Below are 9276 nucleotides of genomic sequence, written 5' to 3'. Positions count from 1 at the left end.
GGAGTCTGTTATCGTCCACCCGACCAGGAAGAAGAGGTAGATACTTATTCTGTAAGCAGCTAGGTAATGTTTCAAGGTCATCAGCCCTTGTTCTTGTGGGTGACTTCAACCTACCAGACATCTGCTGGGAACTTAATACAGCAATAAAGAGGCACTCCAGGAAATTCTTAGAATGTATGGAGGACAACTTTTTGTTGCAGCTGGTGGGTGAACCCACCAGGGGAGGGACTATGTTAGATCTGCTGTTTGCAAATAGAGATGGGCTGGTAGGAGATGTGGTGGTTGGGGGTTGCTTGGGGCAGAGTGATCACAAAATAATAGAGTTCTCAATATTTGGTGAAGTCAGGAAGAGCACCAGTAAAACTCTTGCATTGGACTTCTGGAAGGCAGACTTTGGCCTGTTAAGGAGACTTATTCAGAGCGTCCCTTGGGAAGCAGTCCTAAAAAACAAAGGAGTTCAGGAAGGGTGGGCATACTTCAAAACAGAGATCTTGAGGGCACAGGAACAGACCACCCCTGTGTGCCGAAAGATCAGTCAATGGGGTAAACGTCCAGCCTGGCTGGGCAAGGAGGTTTTGGAGGAACTTAAGAATAAAAAGAGGATGTATCAGCGTTGGAAGAAGGGTCAGGTCTCTAAGGAAGTATTCAAGAAGGTTTCTAGAGCATGCAGAAAAAAAATTAGGGAGGCCAAAGCTCAGTTTGAACTTAGAATGGCAACTTCTGTAAAGGATAATAAAAAATGTTTTTACAAATACATTAATGGTAGAAGGAAATGTGAGACCAGCCTTTGTTCTTTATTGGACAAAGGAGGGCACTTAGTATCTGAAGATGAGGAAAAGGCAGAAGTGCTTAATGCCTATTTTGCCTCAGTTTTTAGTGGGAAGATGACTTGCCCTCAAGACACCTGCCCGCCTGGGCTGGTTGATGGTGACAGGGAGCAGAATGGTCCCCCCATTATCCAAGAGGAGGCAGTCATAGAACTACTGAAATGCTTGGATATTCATAAATCTATGGGACCAGACGGGATCCACCCCAGGGTAATGAGAGAGCTGGCAAATGAGCTTGCAAAGCCACTCTCCATCATTTACCAACAGTGTTGGCTCACTGGTGAGGTTCCGGATGACTGGAAGCTGGCCAATGTGATACCCATTCACAAAAAGGGTGCAAAAGAGGATCCTGGTAATTATAGACCAATCAGCCTGACCTCAGTACCTGGCAAAATAATGAAACATTTCTATTAAGTTTCTATTAAGCGCCATCATGCATAATTTACAAGATGGCCAGGGTATCAGACCCAGTCAGCATGGATTTAAGAGGGGTAGGTCATGTTTGACCAACCTGGTCACCTTTTATGACCAGGTAACCCGCCTAGTGGATGCAGGGAAGGCTGTAGATGTTGTTTACTTGGATTTCAGCAAGGCCTTTGACACTGTCTCCCACAGCATTCTCCTAGACAAACTGGCAGGCCGTGGCTTGGACAGGAGCACTCTTTCCTGGGTTCAGAACTGGCTGCATGTGGTGGTGGTGATGCTGCATCCAGCTGGCGGGAAGTCAACAGTGGTGTCCCTCAGGGGTCTGTGCTGGGGCCAGTTCTGTTTAATATTTTTATTGATTACATGGATGAGGGTTTAGAGTCCTTTATTAGCAAATTTGCAGATGACACTAAGCTGGGAACGTGTGTTGATCTGTTAGAGGGACAGAGGGCTTTGCAGAGGGACTTGGAATGGTTGGATGGATGGGCAGAATCTAATGGTATGAAGTTCAATAAGTCCAAGTGCCGAGTCCTGCACTTTGGCCACAATAACCCCCTGCACCGATATAAGCTGGGGACGGTGTGGCTGAACAGTGCTCAGGTGGAAAGGGACCTTGGGGTGTTGGCTGACAGTCGGCTGAACAGGAGCCAGCAGTGTGCCCAGGTGGCCAAGAGGGCCAATGGTATCCTGGCCAGTATCAGGAACGGTGTGGCCAGCAGGAGCAGAGAGGTCATTCTTCCCCTGTACTCAGCACTGGTGAGGCCTCACCTGGAGTATTGCGTCCAGTTCTGGGCCCCTCACTTTAGGTGGGATGTTGAGATGCTTGAGCGTGTCCAAAGGAGAGCAACGAGGCTGGTGAGGGGCTTGGAGCACAAGCAGTATGAAGAACGACTGAGGGAGCTGGGGTTGTTCAGCCTGGAGAAAAGGAGACTCAGGGATGACCTTATCACTCTCTTCAACTTCCTGAAGGGTGGCTGTGATGAGCTGGGGGTCGGTCTCTTTCTCCGGGCAACAACAGACAGAACAAGAGGACACAGTCTCAAGCTGTGCCAAGGGACATGCAAGCTAGAATTAAGGAAGAAGTATTTTACAGAAAGAGTGATCATACTGGAATCATCTACCCAGGGAGGTGGTAGAGTCACCATCCCTCGAAGAGTTTAAAAAAAGACTGGATGTGGCACTTGGTGCCATGATCTAGTTGAGGTGTTAGAACATGGGTTGGACTCGATGATCTTAAAGGTCTCTTCCAACCTAGAATTTCTGTGATTTTGTGATTCTGTGACTAAAAAAACCCAGGAACCTCCTCTTTCTTTTCCAATCAATAAAGAAGTAGCAGGCCCTAGCCCAGGCTCCCATCTCAACCAAACCAAACCAAACCAAACCAAACCAAACCAAACCAAACCAAACCAAACCAAACCAAACCAAACCAAGCAACCCTGCTGTGGCCTGAGCCCCTTCCCCCCTCCCCAGGCTGCCCCCTCCCCATTGGCCCCATTCTAACCAAAACAAACACCAACAACTACCAAAAAGGAAAATAAAAGAGGATCCAAAACGCTAACCAGAACAAAGCTAGCCACAGCTATTAAAATCTTACCATCATGTCCCCTCCCCCCAAGACAATTAAAATCAAAAACCCCCAGAACCTACAACCCACACAAAATAACCCTACAAGTAAAATTAAAAACAAAACCCCACAAAAACCAACCATAACCATAAAACAAACCCTATCACAACCCAACCACAACTTCAACCACAAGCTACTGACAGGTCAGGTGTTAATCCTTTTAATACTTTATTCCTACCTTGAGTAAAAGAAAAACAAACTACAAGCATATAAAAAAAAATTAAAAATCATCAAAGTCAGTAAAGAAGAAATTAAATCCGAAATAAAAAAAAAGAAAAAATACTTTATCCTTAAAACTAAAATCCTCTTATAAACTATAAGGAAAAAACTCTTTTTCATTAAAACAAGTAAAACTATAAAAATTCAAATTCATATCAAAGAAAAACTCCATGCTAAAATAAAACAATTGTTTAAAACCCAGTAATTTCATAAAAATTTAAACCGGGGGGGGGGGGGGGGGGGGAAATGTAATCCAGTACCCCCAAGAGAAGATCTCTATTCCCAGAGATAAAAATATGTTTATGTTTGAAAAGTATACAATAAAAACATTTATCTTTAAACAACTCATCTTTAAAACTATACCTCCTAAGTCAACATGGCCCATCAACAAGTTGTAAAAAAGCTTATAGCAAAAAAGCAACTTCACAGTAGCAACGTTCCCCAGAAAACTGTTATCCATGACAAAATTAGGAAACACAAAAAAAAAATTCATCATGTATAAAACTCCATTAGCCTAACAAGAAAAACTTCTCTCCCTAAAACTAAAAAAAGACAAATCTAGAAATAATACAGTACTAGAAATTTTAAGTTTAATTTCTTTACATTGTCAGGTATAAAAAAAAATGTTGTAAAGAAAAAAATATGTTCTAAAGAATTCATTTTAATTCTTACCACCATTTTTCTTTTATTTGCTTTTAATAAAATTTTCTTTATACCCTTTTAAATTTTTAAGCCTACTTTACTTTTCTCACAATCCTATCTCACAACAAACAAAAAATAAATACATCATGACCCGATACTAAAACCTACCACACTCATCAATACAATAATTAAGAAATCTCAAGATTAGAAAAATCTTAAATAAAAAAACCAAAACCACTACAATGTCATAATAAACATTTTGCCAAAGTTCCTCTGATTTTCTGAAGATGCCAGCAAAGACTGTTTAGTTCTTTTGAGCTCCTGAGAATCTCTTGTTGGTATTTCTCCAGGGAGTCCAACTCAGAGGACACAAACAATTGTAATTCCTTGTAAATGTCTCCTTGAGAGTTGTTTGAGGGATGGAAGTCAGGGCTTGTCTGTCCTGCCTGGCCCAGCCCAGGCAGGGCTTTCCCAGCCACATTCCACACTCCATTTCCCAGCTGGAGCTGCTGCTGCCTCTGAGTTGTGCTGCCCCAGGCCCAGGGACGCTCTCCTTGTCTGCCCATTCCCCCACGGTCTCTGGGCAGGGATGGCCTCAGTGGGGGCTGCTGACATCCTCAGCACCTTGGAGGCTGCTGCTGAATTTTCCTGCTCCAGAGGCTTGTTCAGCCTACAGCTCTTCAGTGCAGGAATTCACTGTCCCAGGGCTCATTACCATTGAGAACACCTGAATAAGCCAAGCCCTGGGAATAATTTGATTTTACTTTTCAAATCCTTTGTGGTTAATTCAACAGATTTCAGTAGTGTATTCAAACTGAAAATATTCAATTTAAAAAGACAGTGAGAAGGGATATTTTACGTCCTCTTTAGGTTTTTTTTCCCTGCTAATAAATTGATATGTGCAATCTCCAATTGACTCTGAATCCAAGTACCTCCTCATGCTGTTTGAATAGATATGAAAATCAAGACCCTCCATGGCTGGCAATCAATCAGACTCTGTCCCTACCCCCACCCCACCATTTCCCCCATCCCAGCCCTGGCACTCAGAGCAGCCTCGTGCAAATCTGAGCTCCCTCCAGCCCAGGCTGCACCTGCAGCTTTCAGCTCCTTGGCTCCAGCTCCCACCTGCTTTCCTTGGAGAAGGAGCTGCCCAAGACACAGAGGGATGTTCATTTCTTGTCAGCCAACAAAGCCAAGGGAAAGCACAGCTCCATCAATGCAAAAGTCATTACTCTGTGGGATATTGAATCCACTTTCCACAGCAGACAGTCTCAGAGCAATGGAAAACCTTCTGAACCCAGCACAGATCCCAAGGTCCCCCCAAACCCTCCCTGCCCCAATTCTGCCCAGATTTGCTCTTTGCACACATGAGTCACACACTGAAGCCAGGAGCTCCCTCCATGCCCAGAGGGAGGAAAAGAGAGAAAGGGGATGAAGAGCTCTCCTGTGCAGAGCCAAGGTCCACGTGCAGCCCCTGCAGTGGGAAACACAACTCATCAGGTTTGTGTCCTTTGGGCTAAGGGCCTGGTGACACTCAGAGGCACAGAAAGGTTTCTTGCCAACAAACACACGTTGAACGCAGTCTCACTTCCACAGCCACTGGAGCTGACTGGCTGGCTAGCTGCTCCTGGAGTGACCGGTGGAGACTATGAATCCCACCACTCCCAGGTTCTTGGCAAGAACCCCTGAGTAGTGACTCCGTCTGCGGTGTGGTGATGCAGGCGAGAGCAGGACTGCGAAGAACTGAGGTAATGGAATGAAGGAGTGGACAAGTGTGTGGATGCCAAGGCGCCTTTTTAGCCTGGGTGGGGCCAGTGATGGTATCAGGTAAAAACTGTTAGGGAGGCACTTAAAAAAGGGATGGGGGCAACAGAAGAGACATGAGGGGCCAATGAGCAAAACCCAGGGGAGCAGCGAGGGACACAACTGAACCAATAGGAAGGGCCCAGAGGAGAGAAAAGGCTGAAGGGAAAAATCATAGTCTAGGTGAGGGATGATTGACATAGAAGATTCTCGACATGAGAGGTGACGGTTACAATGATTGACAGGCAACAGGTGGGAGAAACAAACCATTAGGAGGGAGAACATGGAGGGAATCGAGGGTCAAATCAAATTATTAACTTATAAAAAAGAACCAACTTTACAATAAACCCATATAGAACACACACAATGCTACAGTCGAACATTTGAACAGTTTAATATTCCTCACAGCTCTTTCCTCAGCTCTCTGTGATGTACCAGTGGCATCTGAAATGTCCCCCATCCCCAAGGGATTTCTGTACATTACAGTTTTAGGCAAAGACATAGGAAAAATTAAGTGATAGATATAAACACAATTAAGATGTTGACTAACATGATATTTATTTGAACTTCAGAAATATGGGGCAACTCTCTGCAACTAAAAGCATGAAACCAGTCATTTGACAGGCACTTGAAAGACCAGAGAGCATCTGGAGGAAGAAATCAAAAACCAACAAGGTGGGCAGGGCATCGATCCAGCTGCTCTAGTGAAGGGGCATCCTTAGACATGGCCATCTAACCAGGAGAGCTGGAAACACATGAAGGAAGATTGAGAGGAAGTAATACACTGGATATTGGTGACACAAGTCCACAGGAAGATCAGTACTTGTTCTTCTGCCATCATTACACTTCGAGGAAGTTCCTGTTCCTGGTGGGAAAAATTTGTCATGGCTTAAAAGTACTCAAATGACCCAGGTAACAAAGATCCATTTGTATATTAGGAAACTAACAGGTATTAAAACCTGTGCCACTTTCCAGACAGACATCAGCTGTGTGCCCATGAACAGGCAGTGCTACTTGTGCCCTGAGGTGCCCAGCTGGAACTGGATCTCTCTGAGAGCACCTGAGGGAGAGCAGAGCACCTTGCAGGCTGGAGGTCCCTGACAGCCCACAGGGCTCCTGGCCCATCAACATCTGATCTGCTCCAGTCTGAAACAGGGCCCATCATGGTGCCAGGATTGCCAGAGAGCTGAGGTGTGTGCTGGAATTCAATGCCCTCCCCATCGCACAGCAGCCCTGCATTTCCCTCCTGCAGCCTTGGTCTCCAGCACAGCCATGGAGGCTCTTTGGTCTCTGGACTGTTGCTGCAGCCCCCAAGGGCAGCTGAGCTCTGCCTTTGGCACAGTCAGGCCTGGCCAGTGCAGGCCATGCTCAGCAATTCCCTCTGTGTGCCTGGCCTTGCTGTCAGCCCCAGCAGCGGCTGTGTGGCCCCTTTGTGGCCCTGTGCTGGCCCAGCCATGGTGGCCCAGCCCCTGTGCAGGCCCAGCGCAGGCCAGGAGCATTGCGGCTGGAACGGCCCCTGTGCCGTGGTGCCCACAGCAGCCTTGGGGCTCTGTGCCCCATGGCCTCCCTGCTGGGCAGCCTCTGCCAGCTCCTGCAGAGCCCCTGGCACCTGTGGGGCTGCACAGACAGCCCTGCCCCGGGCTCTGCTGGCCTCTGGGCCAGCAGAGAGGCAGCCAGGGCTGGCCATGGCCGGGAGCAGGCCCTGAGCCCCGCAGGAGGATGGAGCTGGGCCACAGCCAAACTCAGCCTAGGCCAAAGCTGGGCTCAGCAGCCAGGGCTGCCAATGCATGGGCACAGAGGCTGGTATTGACAAATGTCCTGGGCCCCCTCCCTGCTCTATCCATGCCACCAAGGGCACAGAGCAGCCTCCTCTCTGGGCCACTTGCCTGTTTGCAATGCCTTGCACAGGCGCTGGCCCTGCCCCACAAGGCCTGGCCTGAGTCCTGCCCCTGCACGCTCAGCCAGGCTGAGATGGACACTGATGGTTTCTGGGCCAGGCTCTCTGAGCCCAACCCAGCTCCCTGCAAGCTCTGCCAGCTGCCCTGAGCTCTGGGCAGCACCAAGGGCCTCTCCCCAGCCCAGCCCAGCCGGCTCTGGCCCCACAGCTCTGCTCAGGCCAGACTGCTCTGGGCACTGCCCCACGGCCTCCGCCCCTGGCAAGGGCACAGCAGCAGCTGCAGCTGCCACAGGACTCAGCCCCAGCCATGGGGGAAGGTGCTTGGCCAAGGCTAAAGGAGACTCCCTGGCTGCCCTGCTCCCCTCGGGCTGAGGTGCTGAGGGCTCTGCAGCCCCTGCTGCCATCCCATCTGCCCAGGGCAGCACAAGAGCCGTGGCCTTGGGGCCCTCAAGAGCTGCTCCTGCTCCAGGCCCAGGGCCCATGCCAAATCTGGGGCAGCCACAAAGCTGTGCCCATTTCTGTCCCTTGCTGCCCTGATGGGGATTGGTTCTCAGCTTCTTGGCATTTGATGATGAATTTTCCTACTGCAGAGGCCTCTTCTTTCTTGAGCTCTTCAGTTCAGGAATTCACGAGAAAAGGCTCATAAACATTTGTTCACAATGCCTGAAAAAGAAAAGCCACAGGGAATACTCTAGGTTTTCAATTCTTTCGTTTCAATTCTTTCTTTTAATTAGACACATTTCTGAAGTGTATTCAAACTGAATATACTGTATTGAAAACAATGAACAGAGAATTGATTTATCCTGTTAAGTTTTCTTTTCCTGTTTATGGACTGATATCAGCAATGTCCAATTGATATTGACCACAGCACCTTCTAATGCAGTCTGAATAAATATTAAAATCAAGAGTTTAAAGCGGATGATCAGTAACGCTTTTTCCCCACCACTTACCCACCATTTCACTCATCCAAACCCTGGGAACCCTATGGGTCAGGAACAGGTAAGATACCATCCCTGGAAGTGTTTAAGGAAAGACTGGATGTGGCACTCAGTGCCATGGTCTGGGTGACAAGATGATGTTGGGTTCCAGGTTGGACTTGATGCTCTCCAAGGTCCTTTCCAGCCTGGTTGATTCTCTGATGATTGTGACACTAAGCAAGGCCCTGGGGAAGCAAGGGGTCATTATGACACTAAGCAAGGGGCCTGGTAGCACTAAGGGGACAATGGTGACACTGTGTGTGACATGGCAGCACAGAGCCATGGGGCCATTGTGACGCTGTGGGGCTGAATGGAAGCAAGGAGTCCATGGTGACACAGTCTGGGTCCTGCTGGAACCACAGAGGCTACTGGGACACTGCAGGGCCTTGTGGAACCAAGGGGCCATTGTGCCACTGTGGAACCAAGGAGACCCTTGGGAGAGCGTGGGGACAATGGAATCAAGTGGGCATTGCAGCATTGCAAGGACTCTGGGAACTGAGGGAACAATTGTGACACTGTGGTGCCCCATGGAACGAAAGCGTCCCTGGTGACACGGCAGGATCTTGTGTTGCCAGGGCTCCATTGTGACACTGCAGCACCAAGGAATTCATTGTGGCACTCTGAGGCCTCATGGAACCAAGAGGCCACTGTGACCCTGCAGGGCCTTGTGGAACCATGCAGAGCATTGTGACAGAGCAGGACCTGGTGTCATGATGGGGCCATTATGACACTGCAGGGCCCCATGGAAGCAAGGGGTCAGTGCTGCTCCTCAGGGACTACTACAATGAAGGAAACATGTTTGACACCATGGTGGCCCTTGGGACCAAGAGGCCATTGTGACACTATGGAACCAAGGAGAGC

This window comes from Ammospiza caudacuta, unplaced genomic scaffold, assembly GCF_027887145.1.
Source record: "Ammospiza caudacuta isolate bAmmCau1 unplaced genomic scaffold, bAmmCau1.pri scaffold_39, whole genome shotgun sequence".
Lineage (NCBI taxonomy): Eukaryota > Metazoa > Chordata > Aves > Passeriformes > Passerellidae > Ammospiza > Ammospiza caudacuta.
Note: the sequence above shows the minus strand (reverse complement) of the source record.